Source organism: Xyrauchen texanus, chromosome 12 (genome assembly GCF_025860055.1).
Source record: "Xyrauchen texanus isolate HMW12.3.18 chromosome 12, RBS_HiC_50CHRs, whole genome shotgun sequence".
NCBI classification, from domain to species: domain Eukaryota; kingdom Metazoa; phylum Chordata; class Actinopteri; order Cypriniformes; family Catostomidae; genus Xyrauchen; species Xyrauchen texanus.
The window spans coordinates 37,015,257-37,038,886 of record NC_068287.1 but is presented as its reverse complement, the minus strand read 5'-3'; the positions used below and the strand labels follow the sequence as shown (position 1 = coordinate 37,038,886).

The window sequence follows — 23,630 nt, the reverse complement described above, 5'->3', positions numbered from 1 at the left end:
CATTTTTTCAATAACCTTATGCAACGTCACAACATTTATTTCCATCCAGTTGTAATTTTTTTTTGCAGAGATCTTGTTTTGATGAAGAGAGTCGAACCACACCGTAAAGTCTACTCCAGCACATCCCAAAGACTTTCAATGGGGTTAAGGTCAGGACTCTGTGGTGGCCAATTTAAATGTGAAAATTATTCCTCATACTCCCTGAACCACTCTCTTTCACAAGTTGAGACGAATGAATCTTGACATTGTCATCCTGGAATATGCCCGTGCCGTCAGAGAAGAAAAAAAATCCATTGATTGGATAGCCTGGTCATTCAGTACATTCAGGTACTCGTGGGGGGGGGGCCTGGATAGCTCAGCGAATAAAGGCGCTGACTACCACACCTGGAGTCAAGTTCAAATCCAGGGCTTGCTGAGTGTCTCCTAAGCAACCAAATTGGCCCGGTTGCAAGGGAGGGTACAGTTACATGGGGTAACGTCCTACTGGTCGCTATAATGTGGTTTGCTCTCCATGGGGCGCGTGGCAAGTTGTGCGTGGATGCCGTGGAGAATAGCGTGACGCCTCCACACGCACTGTCTCTGTGGTAACGCGCTCAAGCCACGTGATGAGATGCACGGATTGACGGCCTCAAACATGGAGGCAACTGAGATTCGTCCTCCGCCGCACTGATTGAGGCAAGTCACTACACTAGGACTTAAAGGGCATTGGGAATAGGGCATTCCACAAGGGAGTACGCTCTAGATCAACTTGATCATTTCTAATCTTTTCTATTTGCAAAAGTAACGTTGTAAAAAAAATGCTTTTGTGACTTTTGCGCAGTACTGTATTTGGTAGCATTATATAAAAAGGAAGAGGAGCTGAAGCTACATCTTGCAGAAAAACATGTTGCTGTGATTTTTGATGAGACGCCAGATATAGAAGGGAGATGCGTGCTGAACATTCTCCTGGCATCACTGGAGAAGGATGAATCTGGTAGGATTTTGGCCTACCTTACACACACCGTTTTCCTTGATAAGTGTAATCCTTCCACCGTTATCCATGGCTGTTGTTAAGTGTCTACAAGAATAATGCTGCCTATATAAAAAAGGCTTTCATTGCTCACTTCAGTCACTATTCCCAAACTCCCTACACATAACGTGCATGGCTCACATCATGAAACTCATTGGCAGTGCATTTTGCAAAACATTTCACCAGTTTAACAGTTTCAGGCCAAGTTGGTCCATGATGTTTTACCAGATTGGCTCAAATAATGAAGATATCTTGGATTCCTCACAAAAAAAGTTGCCAGCAGGAAAGAAGGCCACCATGGCTCCAAATCCAGGTGAGCACATTACCACTCAAGAGCACTTTGGACTCTACATGGAGTTCATAGAGATGAAAATGGAGGTAGGCCAAAATCAATTACAAATTCCTGTACGAATATGTAACATTCTTCCTTGTTGACCCAACATATACTTCCTTTAGCAACACACAAACACAATTTAATGTTTCATCATCATAGCTCAAAAGACATTTTTTTTTTTTTTTACATTTAATAAATGTAATTACATTTAGCATTAGAACACTGTACTTCTACTTGTGTTTTACATTCCTAAGTGTGTGCCAGAAGTTCACCACCATTGGCGGAGAGTCCATGAGACCCTTCAACAGGGTTCGTACACATTTCCACTACTAAATTTCCATGACATTTCCAATAATTTTTCATGAATTTCCTAAACTCTATTGCAGTGTTTCAAATGTTTCTACTAGGGCTGTCAATTTAATGGTTAATTCGGTGTGATTAATTATATACAAAAATAACGAGTTAAACAAACTAAAACAATCATGAATAAGGAATATTTCTACCATTGGAGCAATTCAAGTTTAAATTGCACCTGTTTTCAGCAGGGGGCAGCAAGCGAAATTCAAGCTGTATGAGCAAAGCACAACTGTATAACACTTGCAACATCACAAGATGAGAACATGTTCTTGCATTCAAAAATAGTTGGACTGAGCACAATTCTGAATGCACAGATTTCGAGACATGATTTTCTACATTTCAAACCACGTTTAACTTCATGCAGCGACCTTAAAATGCAGTGTTTGTTGCGACGCAACCAAATCGCTCTAAAAGCATTAATCTGATGCACATTTACATTGACGCATCCTAAGAAAGCCATAATAATATATGTCTTTACCAATTAAATTGCAAAAACAATTGCTATGGAAGGTAGGCCAATGTTGGGATTATGTTCAATAATATGGAAATGAATATTGCCTTCTAAAGCCACTTTTATCTTATCAATGCTTTACTTGTCTGCCACAATAATGTAATGCATTTGAATGAATTCATGTTTTTTATATTATTTATATATATATATATAAATAAATAACTTATGTGTGGGGCTTTCTCAGCAAATATTTATATATGCAATCAATTGCGGTTCATTCGATTAATTACTCGCCATGTAATTAATAAAACAATTTTTTTAATTGATTTACAGCCCTAGTTTCTACCTATTTGTGAAAAATATAATTCAGCATTGTGTATATAACAGTCTAAATGTACACCTTATACAATACCACAAAGACACACAGCATTTGCTTTGTAATTATTCAAGAAATCTGTATTTATTTATATTAATTTATTTTGCTGTGAACACATTGTTTTTGCTTTGTGTTGTCCACATCTTTTGGATGTCTCACTGTCAACTTTTTAATGCCCACTTAGATTTTTCACAAACCACTTTTTTCCTATTAAAAAAATGTAATTGAAATTATTTGCATCACAAATATGACAAAAATGAGTGCAAACTGTTTTCAGACCACTGGCAGAAAACATTTCTTCATATGCAGGGGACAGATCAAGGGACATCAATGAATATCAGTGCACGTTTTCCCTTAAAAACAGGACACTGAGACATGTAATGATTGCTCATCAAGAAGTGGACAATTCACACTGCTCAGACTCATAAGCACACATCACCATAAGGTGAATTAACACGACATTCAAAGCCTTAATATATTCAAACTAGGGCTGTAGATTTAAAACACATTAATTCAGTGCGATTAATTTGACAAAAAATAACGTGTTAAAAACATTTCTGCATTTAAAATCGCAATGCCCCCCTGGACCTTAATAAGGAAGTGTCCTGAGACACCCAAGCTTGTAGTACCACCTGTTTAATCCAGAGGGCAGTAAGTGAAATTTCAGCTGTGTGAGCAACGCGCAGTTTATACAGTGAAGAACACTTCAGTAGGCAGAATACGTTCTTGCGTTCAAAACATTTGAAGGAGCGCAAATGCGATCTAAGGGATCTCAAGATGTGTTTAAAGATTGAGTATTAAACTATATTTAACTTGAAACAGTGACCTAAAAATTTTAGGTTTATGATGCAATACACCCGAGACACTACACAAGCATGTCTGACGCTGGCTTGAGATGGTGCAAAATTTGGAAGCAACCCATAAATATTTAATCACAAATAAAATCAAAGAAATTTCCTTCAAACTTATTTATAAGTACTACCTCACTAATTATTTCCTTGTAGAGAGATTTAATTGTGATGTCGATATATTCTGTAGATTTTGTGGTCTGCAGGAGGAAACATTTTTCCATTTATTTTGGAGTTGTCCCTACTCGACTTGTTTTTGGTCTGATTTCTGCAAGATCGTTAGAGATCATATTATTCCCAGCTTTCAACTTTGTTTTGAAAATGTTTTATTCCTTTTTTTTTTTTATAGCTATGACATGTCTCTTCATAAGGAACATTATTTGATTAATGTTCTGCTTTTGTTTCAAAGTTTAGTATTCATAAATGCAAGTATGGTGGTTATAAACCATTAGTTTTAATTCAGAGGTTCAGCATTACCCAAGAACAATTTCCAATTTGAGTAACAAGAAAGCTGTAAAGTGTATTGAAATATGTAAACAATTTGATATTTTTATTAAACTGTTTATTTATTTATTTTCCTTTTTGTTGTCGTTTGTTTTAATATACCTCTTGGCTCTAGATGTAAAAGTTTTGTAAGCATTAATAAAAAACATTTTTTTTTTTTTTTTTATGTCTGATGCAGGTGTAAATTGGTGGGTCCTTAAATAAGCCCTCATAATAAATCTCCAAATGATTTACAAATTCAGTTATGATCAATAATATGGTAGTAAACAATACATTGTATTGTAAAGCCGCTTTTTGTATTGTCTTATCAATGATTAAGAAAGTAATGCATTTTAATTATCTGACTAATATATATATATATATATATATATACACACACACACACACACACATTTTTTTAATATTTAAAAGATAACTATATATTGATATAAATATGTATAATCATTATATATTGAATTATTGTTATATAAGGCTTTCTCAGCAAATATTTTTATATGGGATTAATCGGGACACCATGTAATTTATTCTATTAATTTTAATCGATTGACAGCCCTAAATCATACACAATAATGTAAATATGAAATGTACTAATTCCTTTACTTATACACTTATTAATGAAGTGCCTATTCACAAACTACTCAGTTTCCGCAGCAACTAATTTTGCGTAGTGCTCCTCATGGCTCTGAGAAGTGCTAATTTGCTTTGCTCCACGATCGCACCAAACTTAAAGAATTCTTAGCACACTTGTATTGCTAAAAATATTTTGTTAGAAAAGTCCATGACTTTTCCAAAACATTCAGTGTTAACTTGTTTTTCCATGACATTTCCAAGCCTGGAAAACAGTTTCAAATTTCCATGACTGAACGAACCCTGCTTCAAGAACCAAATGTGGCACAACAATCCCTGAATGCCAGATCATCCTCATGGCTGAAAAGTGCAAAATCATCCTTCAGCTTCTCAACATCTTGAGCAGACGCCGGTGACCACAAAAGATATTTAATTATCTGGAAAATTTGCAAGTCAGCTGTGCAGCCAACATAAAGCTGCAGTATGAGGCATGTGCTCAATCCTTTGAGAAACTTGACCTCCCATTTGCTATTAAGACTTAGATCCTCGACTTAGTCAGCAAGGCATACAGCAACACAGAGGACAAACTCAGCAAGTACATGGCAGATGGGCAACCAGTCATAAGGTTTCTTCAGGAGGTCAGGGTGTTTGATCATTGTAACACTGCATTCATGGATGACAACGGTGTCAAGTTGCAAGGCCATTTCACATTTCAGTGCCAAAAGATGAACTTGGTTCTTACTTGACTAGCCTGAGGCCAGCAGCACTCAGAGCTTCATAATCTGGAGTGGTGGATTTGGATGTGTTCTGGGATGGCCTATGTGAGAGACTACCTGCACAGAGTACCTTGGCCAAACAATGCAAAGATGCTGTCTAAAACGCAGCTGATGCTCAAAGCAGCAACAGCATCTACAAGCTGGTGTTGTCAAGCCAGAGGTGGTCATCAACTAACCAAAATCTCAAGAGCCTTTTTTTTCTTGTACAACCACCAATGGCTCCGCAGTGGATCTTTTGAGAGAGAGAAAATTGATGATTCAGTGGACTTTCATCTTACTGAGCTGTAGATTCACACACACATTTTATACAGCTATATGAATGTAAGAAATTGAACTTTGGTTTTGACATATCCTTTGGTTATCCATTCTGAGTTAATGCATTGTTTGCATTGTGTGAAGATGCATAGTTTGCATTTTCTGTTATGATGATGCACTGGTGGCATCCTGTTAATATGATGCATTGTCGAATGCAATATATATGTGATCCAGTCTGTGAAATCCCGGCTAAAGTTGCATAATCTAATTATGAGATTAAGAGCATCATAGTAGTCAGAAATAAAAATGACAAAAATAGGGAATGTGTGTTTATTGCTGTAAATTATGTTATACCAAGGGTTTTGAGATACAATACTCATTTTCATTTATATCATAAATAATTAAATTAATGATTTTATGGACACTTAATTTGCGCAAAAAATACCGGACCGTGAGCTTTATAAACATTGATATCAATAGTCTCTGTGTTTATTTTGGCACAAAAACACCTGCTTCTTGTATCATTCAGATCAAGAACTTCTTATCTACCATTACAAAGTGTAAATGGATGTTAAAGAGCAACATGCAGGTTGGACACCCCTATATAGCATAGTGTATGTTGATGATAAAACAACTAGATTTTCTGAACTGGAGTAATATATATTTAGCCATTAACGATATTTTGAGATAAATTGTGATAAAATAACTTCCGCGTCTATAAAGCACTAACCGAAGTGACGATGGGCGAGGAGTCTGGTCAAGTTCAAGCTCAGGTTACAATGTATGCGAATGAAGAAACAGAGTTCTCCGGTGTGGACGAACATGCCTATGATGGCCCACAGGCCTATAATTATGTGCAAATTAAGAGTTAAAATAATTAAAAGTAAGACTTACTCTGCTAAGTCCTCGTTTCGTTGCACAGAATGTCTGCTAACGTTAGCACTTTGTCCTCCAGTCCAGCCCGCGCCAAAATCCGGTGTAAACTTTGACGGTGGACTTGATTCCATCGAGTGCACCGAGGGAACAGCATCAGTAATCAGCCTCACGTGGTCCTTACTCCGAAATCCCATCCGAGACTCCAACAAATCTCCAGGTCGATAATTCTCCGGAGTGAAATGTGCGCCACAAACGACCGAGTGTGTGGTAACAGACGCGGCAGTGAAGTCTGCTCTCTTCACCTGCACAAAACGCTCTCAAGACCGAAAAGCCTTGTTTTTTCTAGAAGGAAAATGATGGACACGATGTCCTGACAGGCTGGAATTCGTGCAACCAGCACAAACACAATAATTTACCATTATGGCTTCTCTAAAACTTTCTGTCTCTCACTACTGTTCTAACTACATCAACACCCACAATGAGAGCTGACCGCGAGCTCTTTTGTTTGCCTCGCCCTACGTCATATGATGCGTTGATAGCGGGAAAGGCGTATTCCAGAGCCTAGCACATTTTCATCAAAATCTCTACATCAAATGAGATTTCATTAGTAATTTCTACTTATGTGTTTTTAAAAGACCTCTGCAGACAATATAAAGTATTAATTCAGTTATAAATTCAACCTGCATGTTGCTCTTTAATATCAATCAGGTCAACACCAGTTAAGGCAAAAAAAAAAAAGTGACTTAAGCCAGGTTCCGATGTCTGTGGAGATTTTTTCATGTCATCGCCGATATTTTAAGAACAGCTTATTTTGTTTTGTACCTCAATTTTGTCAATAATAATCAGCAAAACAATTTAAGGACATTTTACGCCTGCTACATGTTAAAATAGTTCGTTTTCTGTATGCTGATGCGTCAAGTTGATGAATTAACTATCTGACATGGCACCTATGGAGCGTGAGGAGGAACTGAAAATAACTGATTGCTTAACCTGTTGATGTGCGCCCCCTTTTTGAGCACAAACCATGACAATGACATACCTGAACTTAAATGGTTGTATTTACTGGACACAGTTGTAGTATCTTTTGAAAGAAGACACTTTGGGCTTTATTTCCCATGTTTCAGAATTAATATATGTTGTTAATTTTTTAAATTAGAGAACTATATGAAATATTTTGTGCTGAACATGTTTTTATAATTAAAAAAATAATAATAAAAGTGCCAAGACAACCCAGAAATACAATGTTCTCAAAAGCAACAAGTCTAAAGAAGTTATGTTTCAAATTTGAAGATGATTAACAAAAATGAGGCTCCTGTGAGCTTTTTTACTCTGTAAATCGCTGGAAGCATACAGAATAATAAAATTAATAATAAAGTTATGAAGTCCCGTTTTGATATTGCATGTTTTCATTTGTACTCCTAGCACAAATAAACAAATTGCTGTTTCTGGAGCATTGCTATCGTGAAACAGAGATCGGATATCAATGTTGAACCTGTAGACCTTTGAAAAGATGTATAATTTGTTAACATTAATTACATATATAGATGGTAAATTATATATTAAAATGTAAGCAGTGACGTCACTCCAGAGTGTGAACAAATGCCTATCAACAGGTTAAACAGCTTGTGTATATAAAGTGCCAAATAGACATGCGCAGTTGTAACCTCAGCTAATGCACCTGTATGGCTTTGTATATGGACACACTCCCTCCGCCTGTGTTTCATGTGGGTTAACGTTCCACAGAGTGAAGCTGTCCTATTAACATTTAGTACGTTAAATAATTTGATGACATCACAGTACTGCACACGTTAGTTGGCAAAATGACAAGCAGAGAAAACAAGCCGCAAGAGAGAAGCTCATTAATATGTAGATATTTGATTAGCTATTTAAGCTGACATCACCCGAGGATATATAGCGTACAGAGCCGCAGTTGAGCCCGAAACTGCACACAGACAGACATGAAACAAGAACTCGAGCCTTTGAGGTGTTCATAGCCAAAGTTCTGTCGCACTTACTCCATTGAAGATGTGGGATAAAATATTCGAGTTGCATTACGACTAGAGGTCGACCGATATGGGTTTTTTCAGGCCGATGACGATGCCGATCTTTTGAAATCCGGGTCGGCCGATGGCCGATTAATGCTGCCGATATATTTTGGCCGATATTTGCTTGTTTTTAACCTCTTATTTGAACCTTTTATTTGAAAGATAAAATGTAACAAATAATTACTTCAGACAACATTTCTCAACAAATATATTTATTGAACACTTGACCAATCTGCACTTGTACACTTAAAATTAAAAATGTATAATGTAAAAACATATTGTATAAATAATGTATAACAAATATATTAAATAAACAAAGCAGGTGTTACAAACTGCTCTGAGACACGAAGGTTGAGATCCAAATGCAGCTTTAATTAAGGGGCAATCCAGACACGTAATCCAATATTCAGAGCATCCAAGAGAAGCACAGGCATAACTAGGGATGGGTATCATTAAGGTTTTAATGGTATTACTACTCTTACCGATACTGCTTATCGATCCGGTACTTTAACGGTTTTATATATTATATATATATATATATATATTCATTCAGGAAGATCTACTAACATTACTGTTCAGGTGTGGTCTAAAAAGAAATCTAATAAAGTAATCAATTGTAAAATAACACTGCATAGTTTCTCATAGATAGATTAATGCTTATTAATGCAGAAGTTATTCATTCAAGAGCTGTAAGTGATTTTCTCTTTGCCTTTTGTTGTTTGATTCGCAGTAATGGCTCAATCGTCAGCATGTTTATTAGGATGCTTCCCCTTTAAGACTGAGTCTAATAGGCTCCTGATGCACCATATTTTCTCCCAACTATTTCAATAACTACGTCCATTTAAGACATAAACTGTGTTTAAGTGAATCTCCAAGCCAGTCGTTTTGACATTTTTGTGTATAGTTGACCGTTTAGACGCGCACATGAAACCCAAAGCAGCCTATACTTTGCTTGTCTCTTTGTGGTCTGTATCGGAGCGCGCGCCGCCTTTGGAACGGTATCTCTTGCGCTCTTTTTATTATTAAACGCGTCCCGCAATTTAGCAACAGTAGCTAGACTGCATTTTACAACAATCACCGATCATGCTGATTCTGACGTTAAGTTTGAGTTTTAGGGAGAAATGTCAGTGCACCGCTGTGAAGGGAAGGAAGTTGTGCTAGACAGAATGCGGCTCATGTATAAATATTCTTTTTATAATCTTTGGAAGGCGAAATATAAAATAAAATCAGACTAATATCAAAGATCTAAACCAGGCTACTTTTGAATGTTTAGTTCTGTCCTCACTCATTAAGCAGGGCTCGTTTTGTGCTCACTGTGGCACCGCATGAGCAAGATCTCCCTCTCTCTCTCTCTCTCTCTCTCTCTCTCTCTAGCTAAATTGCATCACAGACAAATGGTTTCATATTATTTTATACATAAATGGCTGGCGAGATAAAATAACTTTCTTTATAGCAATAATAAATTTATTTTCTTAATTTCTTCAGTACCGACAGCAGAACCGGTAACGTCCGAGCTTACCAAAGCCAGTCCTTCAATAGCCTATAGTGCGTTGGTATATTTTGTATTACTTATTTATCTGCATTGAGTGACAACCCTCTCAAATATAAGACACACAAACAGAACAAATAAAAGTCTCAGATTCACTGTCTGTAATTGCAAAATTCTTGCTTACTTATTGTGACATGATAGCAACCCTTCTGCTGTGATAATGCAACTTCAACTACGCTATCAATATCCAAAGTAGCCGAACGTCATGTCGCCCATCGCGTTTGTTCTTGAAGTTGGCAGTAACATATCAAAAGGTTTCTTAGCAGAAATCATGGTCTTCATAAAACCAAGGTTGATTCTATATAGTAATACTGTAGTACCCATATAGTAACCAGTGTTTACTATAGTAATATTGTGGTAGCCATGGCAGAATTAACAATTACTGCGGTCACCATGGTTTTCTTGGCAGAAATATTTGACACAATTAACCATTGTTTTACAACAGTAATACTGTAGCTTCCATATAGTAACATTGATTTTACTATAGTATTGTAACCATGACAGTAACCATGTTCATTTTGTGGTTACTATGATTTGACAACAACTTGTTTAAATTATGGTTACTGTAGTAAAACCATAGTGATTTGTAGTAAGGGGAAATCTCTTGAAGTTTCGGTTACCAAATAGTATTACAAACTGTAAAACTGTATTACAAACTTAATAGTGAGAAATTTGAAACTTTACACCCCTACAAACACCAGATAAGCATTCAAATGATCTGCTTTATGGACTGTGATAACCTCTCTCCCTTTTACTCCCTGAAATGTGTGAAGGTCAAAAATAACTTTTTATTGAGTCCTGGAGTTTTGTAGGGAGAGACATGGTTCCCTGTCTGGATCTCTTTCAAACCACAATTTGCATTTTGACACTCATTTATATATCAGAGACTATTGCTAAAGTTGAGCACGTCACCGCTAACCAGTAACAGGTGTATTGTTTTATCCTGAAAATAATGCAGGTGTGTGCTGAGGGAGCGCCGCTGTGGCTTTTGCCAAGTGTATATATGATGTTTATGTAACATGCCACAGAGTTCCAGCATATTAAGAAAACCTGCAGTCATTTAACGCTTTGTAATTTCTGTACTAGCTTGTACTTTCCTAGTCAAACTTCTAGAGTTAAAGAGCTTTCATAGAAAAACATTGGTTAATGTCTTTTTCTTAAGTTAAGGACACTTTTAGCTTTGAGTTAAGCACTGTTTCACACTTGTAATTCTGTCATTATCTCAACCTCATGTCATTCTGAGCCCTACACTTATTTTGTGTTTTTTGTTTTGTAATTTTTGTACCTTGACAGCCCCGGTCAAATAAATGTGAAAACCCCAGTAGCCTTTTTGCAGTTGAACATGTGAAAAACATTACCATCATAATCGCACTATTTTTTTAAATAAATCGCATTATGACTTTGTCCAAATCGTGCAGCCCTAATAGAGATTATATAATATAATGCTATGGAAGAATATTTGTTGGTCCTGTTAATTGTTATATATCAAATAATCAAGAAGTTCAGAGGAGCAGTGTAGTCAAGTAGAGGTTGACTGATTTATCGGCACCGATAACCATTTATTGGCAAAGATCCACACCAATAATTTTCCCCCGTTGTGTCCGGTGCTGGAGCGGGTGGGAAGGGTGCGCTGCCGTTAAACAGTATGAGCGCCCTCTATAGGCTAATTAAAAACCATCACTGATGCCTCGTGTTGGTTGTTTTGACACGAGATTGCACGTTGAATGCAGCGGAACACTGCATGGAACAGACCAATGCAGATTTAAAACACCAAAAACTAAAAGGGTATGTATACAGTACACATTGTCATATCATTAAAAAGTAATTTCTTGAACAGATGCTGCATCAATAGAGAACAGCAGTATGTTTGCAGACAAGGCTGAGAGGATGCTAACATTAAATCTACCCTCAAACGATTCGCCGCCACAATATAGTGCATCATATTGCCCAGCTCTAGGTTAGAATACAAAGAAAATGCCCTCATGAAGGTAAAAAAATGCTCTTTATCCTTAAATTCAGGGAGCAAATACTGCCTCAAAGGATTAGTTCACCCAAAAATGATCATTCTAATGAGTTGCTCACTTTATCATCCAAGATGTGCATGTCTTTCCTTCTTCAGCAGAAGCGAAATGAAGATTTTTTTATAAAGCACATTTCAGCTCTGTTTGTCCATACAATGAAAGTGAATGGTTGCCTTGATTGTGCTGGACAGTCCAAAAGGCATATTTAGGCAGCATAAAAGTAACCCACACGACTCCAGTCTGTCAATGAATGTCTTCTGAAGCAAATCGATAAGTTTGTGTAAAATGTATAAAAAAAAAAAAACGCTTCCTGCTACCAGTCGACCCATCATGGAGCTGTCGCACGAAGCAAGCACAATGGCACGTTCATGCGAGAATTTGGAAATGTGCGCTTCTACAAGAGAGGAACGAATGTCACACAAAAGTTAGGTCATTTAAAGCAGCAATACAGAGGTGGGAAGCAATGATTTAAAGTTAAAAACATTTGAATTGTCTATATATTATATGCCTTTTGGCCTATCACACAGCCAGCAGCCTCACGGCACCCATTCACTTTCATTGTATGGACAAACAGAGCTGAAATGTGCTTCTAAAAACTTACATTTTGGTTCTGATGAAGGAAAGACATACACATCTGGGATGGATTAAAGGGGAGTAAATCATGAGAGAATTACCATTTTTGGGTGAACTAATCCTTTAATGTAAAATTTAATTTCTGAAACTAGTGTAAAGCCCATTACGGTCTCCTTAGGATAAATTGCTTGCGTTGTATTACTCATTTTGCTGTGAAAAAAAGTCTGCTAAAATTTATAAATGTACAATGCATTAAGCCAAAGGTTGAAATAAGTTATTGCTCTTTCTTATTAAACAATAACTATACGGATATTCCATCACAACATAGTTCAAATCGATCCATCTCATTCAGTTAAAGCACAACCCCTTCTGGTTCTAAGAAGATCCAATAAAAAAATGGATGCTTATAGAGTTTGACATTAAGCATTGTCTTGTGCATGTCCTCCAGACAAGTAAACTGGTCATTCACTTGTCCGAAGAGAAAAAAGGACATTTAAGTAACATGTCAAATTTTATGTAGTGTATTTTTCTAAAATTATGACCAATGCCCAACCAAAGTGTACCCATGAAATCAACTAAATTCTCTGCGACAGAAAAGTAAAATTTCACTGGGTAGGGGAAGAGGCTATCGTCATATGGTAATTTTTTATGTTACGTATGGTAGTCAAAAAAGTAAAGCCTCCATTGCCACCGTTTACAGCAGGGATGCTCACACTTCTATTGCAGCAAGATCAACCAAGTACAATACAGTCTTTACACATTGTCACAATACTAAACTTTCAGTAGACTGTAGTGAAATTTAAAAATGTCCAATACCAGCTTTAATACCATAACAAATAATAACACTAATGTTAATTATGTAAGAACGAGTTCAACTTCTTTAGTAATTATTAGTGCCTGACGATTTATCAGCCCATATTAGCCTTTCACAGATATATTGGTATATATTTCACAGATATATTGGTATATATTTCACAGATATATTGGTATATATTTCACAGATATATTGGTATATATCTGGGCAAGCAGCCCAGATATGGTAAAACAATGCTTGGGGCGATTCAGTGATTAGAGTCATAACGTAGTTTGTCCAGCAGAGCGTGCTTCGACTCCATTGTTTATGCAGTGCTGGAAAGCAAATAAACGTCCATCTTTACACTTAGTGACAACTAGCTTATAGCTAACTAGCTACTTTCATACCTTGTCAGCTAAGCGGAAGCTAATGTGTAAACATGTATTCAACAAAATGTTTTGTTCAGGATTCATGGTTTTGTACCCTCTCTTAAACAGAACAATTCCAGTAGTTGCATTTACAAAATGTAAAATTTAAAAGTCTTCCAAAATTTTTCCACCGTTGAAAGTTTCCCCTTAACTTGTATAGCAGAATACAGTGTTACACCGCTGCTGCTGTTTATCTCTTGACTCGGCAGGTGTAAATGCCAAGAAGCCGTGCTTCTTGTTTTACGACCTCCCCCAGTTGACTGGCAGTATTAAAAGTCATCAATTGACTGATACTAAACATCTTTATTTAGCCATTTATTGTATTTTTTTTATTTATTTTCTATGTTAATATCTAGAATTTGTTGACAACATATAATAATAATATAAAACAATCTTTGATAAAAAATATTTAAGAAAGCAGCCTTTGGAGTATCTTTGAATAGTAAATTTCAGTGCAAAATCAGGGAACAATCCACACAGAAAAGGTCAGTTTTTATTCCGGCTCAAATTTAATATATCGGCCAACATATAATCGTGAATTTTCCCCCTCTAAAATTGGTATCGGTCGGGCTCTAGGAATTATTCAAGACTAGCAAACAGTCAGTAATAAAAAGCAGCAATGAATATAAAAACATTAAAAAAACAAAAAAGATAGAACAAAAAACACAAATTAAGAAAATTCTGTGTTTAACAGCAGTATCAAATATTCAATTAAATGTTAAGAATGAAATGCAACAAAACTACTACTGGTCTCTCCACTGTTTGATTATAAAACATTAATACGTTTTAAGTCTACTAAACATATTCAGTCAAGAACAGCGAGCGTTTCTAATTTTCTTGTTATAGTGGTTTGATTTTTACAGTAGCAGGTCTATTAGCTTACATTTATACTTCAAAGTAGGGATGCACCGATTGTGTGATTCTGGGCCGATACCGATGTTTAAAATAACAATTTGGCCGATGTGATACAGTTTGTTTATGCTGTTATTTAATCCCCCTTTTGTTCCAGTGAAACAAAGAAATCTTCATTATAAAAAATGCATCACACTATCTTTGAGCACAAATTCAATCACACAAATTTATGAAACCTTCTTTCAAATAACAAATAAAAAGCCTTTTTAGCCTGATATTCACCTGCTATACAGCTAAATCATATTAAACTAGACTAAATCACAGACCAGACAGTAAAATCACCACCAACATGTTCTTGCACTTATTTGAAAAACCACACGTGCGCACGGCATCCGTTGCCCTCTTACGTCAGTGTCCAGCCAGTGGCTTTGGGTTAAATTGTAGCACCACCTGTTGGATCTTCTCCGAAACTGCAGCTGGGTAGGCAACAGTGGTCCAAGTCATCCGCAAATAACCAAGACATATAAACAGATAAACATCGGTCACTGCCATCGGTGAAGGACATTGTATTTGCCGATAGGCCGATGTCAGTCAACAAGATGAAAATCGTCCGATACCGATGTTTGGCCGATACATCGGTGCACCCCTACTTCAAAGTCCGACAAAATGTAAAAAATTTGCTTTTTTCTCCGCAGTTTACGTTCACTTTAGACAACACTCTCTGTGTTTACATGAATACCTCAAAAAGACGGGCCTTTTTGGCGGAATTTTGAAATGTATTTGACTGTTCAGGTGCGCATTATCGTGAGCATTTTCGGAACACACGTCCATGTTCAGCACACACACACCGCTGTCAATCAAACAGGGCGCAGCAGTTACTAGATCACTAGCGAATAATAAAAATGACATGCTCTTGATTACTTTCAACAGCAGAATAATAACATGAACTTTCTAATAAGTGACACAGGTCTAGGCTATCAAAAATATAGATTTGTTATTGACGTTTTGATCAGTGTGCTTGTCCGGTAAGCAAGAAAGATTATTTTTCACTTGCTCCTTCAAAAATCCAATTGTCGTTAATGTCGAGCCCTGTAATATTTCAAGATCAAAGTGCTCATACTGGCCTGATAACAAGGAAGTATGTGAATGAGAGTGTTTTGGATTATGTAAATGTAGGCGTGTATAAGAGAGAGACGTTTTATGTGTACTATTAGGCCATGCGGAGGTAAACGAACTTTAAACTCTTGGTCTGGCTGAAACTTGCCCACTGTCCTCTCAATAACACAGTGTCACACCTGGTTTGATAAACACAACAGTGCGCGTCACTGGTCCAGGTGCGATTACTCTGCTACCCCATTCTCTTTAGAAGACAGCAATTGACAACAAACTAATTTTCGACTTCAGAGAAACATTGTCGTGGAATCTGGAAAGCTTTGATTTCTTCCATATGGCTGAAGTATTCACAGCTGGGTGAATTTACTTACAGAAGCCCTTTAAGACTGAAATCACAAAGTATTTCTTAAAAAAAAAAAGAGAAAGACTAAAAAAAACAAGCCTGCCCACAAAATATGACAATGTTTGGAAAACAGGCACATTTGCCTTTGTAACTGGGAATCCATGATAACTGGGTTTAAATAGCAGACACTTTCTTTTGAAGGGAGGCCACCGTGTTATGTTAGTTTCCCGAACATATCAAACAGGTGGTACTCTCTCACAATCTGACTGCTTGCTTGCTTTATTCCCAGCCAAATGGCCCAATGAATGGCTCCAGGCCTGGCATTGAACACATAAAAAAATTATACTTCAAGAAATACACATCAGAAGATAAGGCCAATTTTGAAATAAAATCCAGCCTTGAGGTTTGTGAATCCAAATTTATGAAGACAAAAACAAAACAGGTACTTTTGGTGACCTTGATTTATACTTCATACTGACAAGGAGTACACATCATCAGTTTTAAGTGTTATCAATACTCCAACGGATCATAACAGCTTTACAGAAAGTCTTAATTTAAATGCCACAAAGCAATAACTCAGTTTCAACACTCTCCTCATTCAATCTGACAGCGTTCAACTTCGTCCGAGCCAAAAAAAAATGCCATGCAGCTTTCATGCAGTGTGTGGCCCACACAAAACGTATAGAATCTAAGTCTATGGTTATGAATTATAGGATCTACATGCTCTCATGACAAAACAAAAAAGACAAGCACCAGTATTTTGCAGTGTCTAAATGGATTTAAAGGGCTAGTTCACACAAAAATGAAAATTCTCTTATTAACTCACCATCATGCCATCGATCAAGCCACACTTCCGATAACACGCTGCGCAAGAGTCAGCACTAGGAAGTGTAACTGAACTTGAAACCATGATTGTGCCTAGAGACAGCAATGACAAGATGTACAGTGATTGCTTATGCTTACTGAATCACCTTTATGGAGCTTTAAAAGGCATGATCACCATTTACTTGCATACTATGGACCTAAATAGATGAGATATTCTTCTAAAAAATCTTCCTTTCTGTTCAGCAGAAGAAAGAAATTCACACACATTTGGGATGGCATGAGGGTGAGCAAAGGAGAGAATTTTCATTTTTGGGTGAACTATCCCTTTAAGGTCACAGTTATCCATCCAAAACACATTTTCTGATCTGCTCATCTGTAAGAAATACAAAAAACAAATCAGCAAAATGAATAATCCTTAAGGAAAAAAATAACAAAATGCTGATGATATTTCCAAACGACTGCACCGCATTGAAAAAATTAAGACACTTAATCAATGGAATTGATGACTTAACGTAACAGCTCTTCCTGTGAGGAGAGTATGTACCGGTAGGACAAAATAATTAATCTGGATAGAATGAAAAAGGAAACAATAGCTCATAATCACATACTGAACCCATGATATTCTTAAAATGACCCACATGTTTACATCCATGTGATGTGATGTCAATGCTGTAACAATCAAAATGCTATTTAACAAAAAAAACATCCAAAACGGTCTGGTAATACAGAGCACAAGAGCTAAACAAACAGCACTTCAAAAGAGAGAGACACTGCATTTTCCATCAGGGATCAATACATCATCTATGCATAAAGGGGGAGGGAGGTTTGGATCCAGGAAAAGCCTTTGTTTCAACCATGTGATAGGGGCACTTAGACCAATATGAGAAAAACAAGGTTTCAGACTAGTAGGACCCCATCCAATAAATTAAAGTCAAGGTGCCTTTTTATTTAGGATAGACAACGTGTAACGTATTTGAACGCCTCATACATTTATTAGGGGCTGAACTGATCATAATATCAAGGTTCGAAGTTCAAATATAAATGACAATACAATCAAGTCATTATTCTAAAGATTCAAGCAGCCCAGATCCAAACTTTGTAGCCATTTTTAAACCATAAACATCACGTACAAATGCGGAACCTGTTGTATGTGAGATCAAGTGTGTGTGCTGCAAAAATATCCAACGTAACGCATTATATAATGGAAAAGTACAGCACATTTCACTAACCACAGGTTGAGCAGGTTAATGTTCTATTAAACATAAAGCCCTCTACTGTCCACAGCGAGACAAAATACTGCGCTAAATATAAACAGCCAACAGATTATACGGAAAATGAGGGTTAGGACGAGCTTAGGGTCATAAAGAATCGTTGGCTGAGTCTCAAAAATCTAAACAGCGGTTTAGTGGCTTTTGGGACGTTTCGAGACACGACCATTCGTCATTTAGTTCGAACAGATTCTAAAAGAACGATTTGAATCTTTTCTCTGTCGACGTTCTGTTTTGAGGGCATAACTCGACCGGGGGGGCATATGGGGAAAAAATCCAAACAAACATTATGTAATACAGCTAGTTACGGAAAACAACCCGTGTCCAGGCTCAAAGCAAAAGTTGTATTCTATCTGTTTACCGCCCAATTGCATCATTTTGGCACATACATGACATCAACACACACCGACACCGGAAACCAATCATATATATTATACATACACACTACTTAAAAGGAGGCGGGGTGAATACGTTAAAAAACCCTCACAGGTGATAACAAATGTTTTGCGTCTTAAAGGGCCAGCACGCTTTCGTTGAATTCGAATTAATCTATATATTCCTGGAAATCCGTGTGATGTTAAGGCTTACATGGCTGTGAACATGTCGGAATAACATCCATCCAAACACCAACCAAAAAAGCGATGCAGTAAAATCGAAAGTCAACTGATCTAGATGCAGCAGACAGACGCAAAGCCTGAATATACTGCGCACCCAACCCATATTCACACACACACTGCGTGGGTTTAACCTACTCAAGACTGAAAGCAAATAATGCAAATCCCCCTGAGTGAACTAGCAAACGTGTCTGATTACAAAGTGTTGATATGTAATCAGCAGCTATGCGCTTTCGTAAAAGCGCTCAAACATATTGACACGTATGTGTGCGTTAGTCGGCTGATTTTGCAACCTCGATGGTCTGACTTTCAACGCCGACTACTTCTGTATGAAGGGTTTAACCAGAACAAACCTTGAAAAAATAACTACGGAGAACGGATAGCCGTCTTTTCCCGTCCTAATTCAGTCGCATTTAGATTAAAACGCCCTATGCGTGCAACATTTCACCGTACGTCGATTTAGTGTATAATTGCATTAAAAATGTCTGAAGTTGCCACACACTACCGAGTTTTAAACTAACAAAGAGAAAAGGAGGAACCTACCACGTGATGAGGATCCGATTCCGGGGGGAAATTATGTAATAAATCCCAGCGCCTAAGAATTATAGTAATAATATTTAAAAAGGCAAAAGCAATTATCCAGATGCAGATTCCGCTGTTGCACGTTCAGGTGGAAAAATCCCCGGCCTCTCGCGCGCTCCGGTGTTCGATAACCCCGCTCCTCTTCCGTCTTCTCCTCCTCCCACTCCTCCGGGCTGTGTTTAGGAATCACGAAATGGGCGAAAGAAACGGGGGCAGTGGAGCTACAGGAGTCCAGTCGGCTGTTTTTCAATCTCCCCCGAAAAAAGCCACAAAAGCCGACTGAAATGTATTCCTTTTCGGTCGTTCTTTGAACAAAATCTCTCTTCTACGGCTCCGAAAGACCTTTCGTGCTCAATTTCGACGGAGAAAACCCCGGGTTCGTCCGTTATTTTTGTATGTTGTCGTTCGAGGGGGAAGCAACGAGCTAAGAAAATGGCGGCTCGCTCCTCTCCCTCGGCTTGCGAGTCTGAAAAACAGAAAAAAAGCCGAGCGGCGCAGTGGCGGGAGAGAGACGCGCTACTCAGACTGACCGCTAGAGGCGCACCGTTTCCTGCCGTGACGCAGGAGTACAACAGGGGGCGCCACAGATAGAGGTGACACTAAATTGCCAAAACAGTCCTCTGCATATAAGGGGAAAAGATTTGTAGAAAATAAATCCCTTACAAGAATGTCATACTAGAAAAATATAGTGAAGAATTATTGGTAGTGACTATGGTGCCAAGTGTGGCAATTTTCAAGAAAGAAGTTCTAAAATAGTTGTTGTACCAGTAGAAGGATGTTGACGAGGTTGACAGTACAGCACTTCTTAGAACCTGCGAACTGCTCTTAAGTGCCAAAGGGACAGGAAGAGCACAAGAAAGTGACAAGTTGTACACAACTGAATTTACACATCATAAGATGGAACTGTTTGTGTGACAAGCTTAGCTTTCCAGTTATATGTGTCAGCATAAAAATGCACTGTTAACCTTAATTCAAGAACCCTGAAAGTGAATAAAATTGTAATACTAGATTTGTAGTTGCAGGCAGAAAGACAATCTGGTAAAGACATAATTCTATATAATCATATATATATATATATATATTTTTTTTTTTTTCTAAACTGTACTGTGATGAGTGGGATGGAATACACTTCCATGCTGAGTGTGCATAAATAGGCTTTGATAACAGAGAGGTTAGAAATTATGTTGCCAGAAGCACTCATTAATAAAATAACAGCACCATCTACTGCTCAAAATGAGAACAACTTTCACACCACTCCCCAAGTAGTTAGAGGCAGGCCAGAGACCTCCAAATGGGGGCATAATCTTCTAAAGAGGGTGGGGTTACTCCAGAAGCGGGTCACGCCAACTTCAAAAGGGGGCGTGATAAAAATGGTCTTACACTTTTTCGGTTAGGTAAGGGGCTCCCTATATCTTTATTGGCAGTTTGGAGCTCCCGCTCCTTTTTGGAGCAATGCGCATAGCTCCAAAAAGGAGACTTTCCTCTCTGCAGAACAAAAATAGGCTTTTCCCAATCAGTGGGCATTTTCAAACCATTGAGATTCCCTACTTTCATTGGATAGTTTAGAAATGCCCATCCTGTTTGGAAACACCCACTGATGAGGTGAGATTCCCTACTTTCATTGGATAGTTTAGAAATGCCCATCCCGTTTTTAAAACGCCCAGATTTGAAAACACCCATTATTGTTCTACAGAGACCTATACTCGCCAAAAAAGGGAGTGTGCGCCAAATCACCCAAGATATAGGGAGCCCCTAACCTTTTGCCTTACCCCTTTTGAGTTGGCGCAACCCACTTTTGGAGTAACCCCACCCTCTTTCGAAGATTCCACCTCCATTTGGAGATCTCTGACCTTATAAATAGCTGCAGGCCGTGCTCCAAAAAAAGGTGGGAGCTCCAAAATGCCAGCAAAGATATACAGAGGACCTAACCTGTACACCTAACCCTTTCCCTAGCCGTTTGTGGAAGTGTCACCCCCTTTTGGAGTTTGAAGTTACCAACGCCATTTTTGTATTTCCACCCCCCCGTTTGGAGATCACCAGGCTACAGCAATACCTATTTGGTGGTATTAATTATTCAGCAGACCATTTTTTATCCAAACAAATGACAATTACGCCAGGGACAATTTCCCTCTACCTTCCTAATTAGTCAAATTACATTACACTTGCTTTTATTCAATAAAAGAGATACAAAAACACAACTCTGTCTCTCACCTTATAATTTCTTGGTCTCAGTCCCAACCGTTGGTTAACTGGTACTGCCATTTTTATTCCAAATGTAAACTTACTTACTCCTAAACAGGAAAGGCACTGGTTCAATCTGTAGCCTGACAAAAAGAAAAGTATAATTTGTTAGCATTTATAGTTTTTAAATCACATGTATACCTCACCAATTTTTTAAAGACTTCAAATGTAATTTTCTAAAATTAACTAGTGTCTGAATTACACAAATTTGAAAGTGATTAAGATTAAATACAATTAAAATATTTGTATATTTAAATAATTCGAATAAAAATACAAATAAAACATGACAGTCACTAAGACTTGGTAACGCAATTTAAATAATAAATGTATCATGACTTTAACTCGGCACTGTATCACCTTGTGGAGACAAGCAGTAGAATTATAATTACAGCTTAATGTGACATTAAAACTTGCTAAACCTGTAAAATAAAAAAATGAATGAAACAACGTTTGAAAAGAAAATTATTAGTTGCTAAAAATGATTTAGCAACTGCGTTCCTCGGAACAGATTTATGGAGTTACAGGCTGCGTTACAAAAGTTAGTGTGCTGCCTACCTAGACAGCATTTGTTGGCATCATACGCCCGTTCGACATGCTTTCTAGATAAGCAGCACATTAGGTTTTAAAATGCAACCACATTCTCAACCAGTTCCATTACAATATAAGCTAAATTTGTAGAAAAATAAATAAAAATAAATGATCATAAATAAGAATATCATTATTGATATATATTAGATAATTTTAGTTTTTACAGTCCGAAATTATTTAAATGTACTCATAGGCGACCTGTTTACTGAAGATTTAGCATGCTAACATCATCAGCTGGGAGTCTCTGCTCTGTTACAGCCTTTCTTTCATCACCATTCGCATCTTTAAGACGAACTGAACGGATAAAATTAGATCTGACATTTTAAACAGTAACAACAGGCAAAATGACAATTTTAGAGTTGTTTTAAGTTTATTTTGAGGTTTAAGGTGCAGGACTGAGGTATGTTTTGCACCCAAACAATTTTGGCCTGTTGACTGCAACCTCCGAGATTATATTACTTTGCCATAATGCCTAACGCTCACTAAGGGAGAGGCAAAATGGAAAATTGCATTTATCTGCGTCTAATTTAACATTTTACGATGAAAAGTGTATTTTTCTCATACTGAAATTACATAAATAAGTACATTTACATGACAGAGTACAGAATTCACGTTCACTTACCTGCAAAGATCGACTAGACATGAGCCGGAAGTACCGCCCCATTTCAACCTATGATTGGTCAATATGTGAAAAGACGGCCGCTGATTGGCTTATTTATACGTTGAGAGAGATGGTCTTACGAATGAAAGTAAAAATCTGTAACTTTGCAAAAGAGTCTTTGAAGTTATTGTCTGTTTGTTTGAATAGATATACACGTACCTAGCACACTGTCATATTTGAACAAAAGAGTCATTTTGCAATTGCTTAATATCCACTGTCTTTGTCTGGTGTTGTCATTCTAACAAACGATTGTAAACATATCATCCCAAATATAAGGCAAAAAATAACGCTTTATTTGGTATAAAACGCGTCTTCTAACATTCGAGCACATTCAGAACATTGTAAACTAGAACAAAAACGCCATTGACCAATGCATTTAAAAGGCCAGGCTAATATTTGACTAATTCTGACAGCACTGTTATAGACCACTTCAACCCCCCCTTCAATGTTTTATAGCTATAACAAGTCCCTTCCCTTTAGAAAAATGTTTCACGGTAACTATTTTCCGCCAAAATAAACTTACTGCATTCATTTTTTTTAAATATACCTATTGACTTAAATTAGCCTTCAAAGATACTGAAATCCTCAAACCATTTGAAGGTCACAAACAAATTGGTTATAAATCTGTATTAGTGAAGATTGTAGTAAACATTGTGTTTTGATTACCATGGTAAATGTTTTGGCAAGGGTTACTTATGAACTTGTGTCCTTTTGAAGAGACTGTTGTAGCCTCGCAGTCAAAACCAAGTGTTGATCAATGGCGTAATGATCACATTTTCCT

The 23,630-nt window shown here is 37.2% G+C and overlaps 1 protein-coding gene across 3 annotated transcripts in view; it reads right to left on the bottom strand.

The window, feature by feature from the left end:
* kansl1b (KAT8 regulatory NSL complex subunit 1b) overlaps nt 1-21,686 on the bottom strand; it is an 89,969-nt gene extending 68,283 nt beyond the window's left edge. For 2 of the 3 annotated variants that reach the window (XM_052138664.1, XM_052138662.1), the window contains exon 1: nt 19,321-19,808. The gene's annotated coding sequence lies outside the window, so the exon portion shown is untranslated. Of the gene's footprint in view, nt 1-19,320; nt 19,809-21,570 lie in introns of those variants that run through there. The other variant, XM_052138663.1, reaches the window with a different exon arrangement.
* Between the last annotated feature and the right edge of the window lie 1,944 nt (nt 21,687-23,630).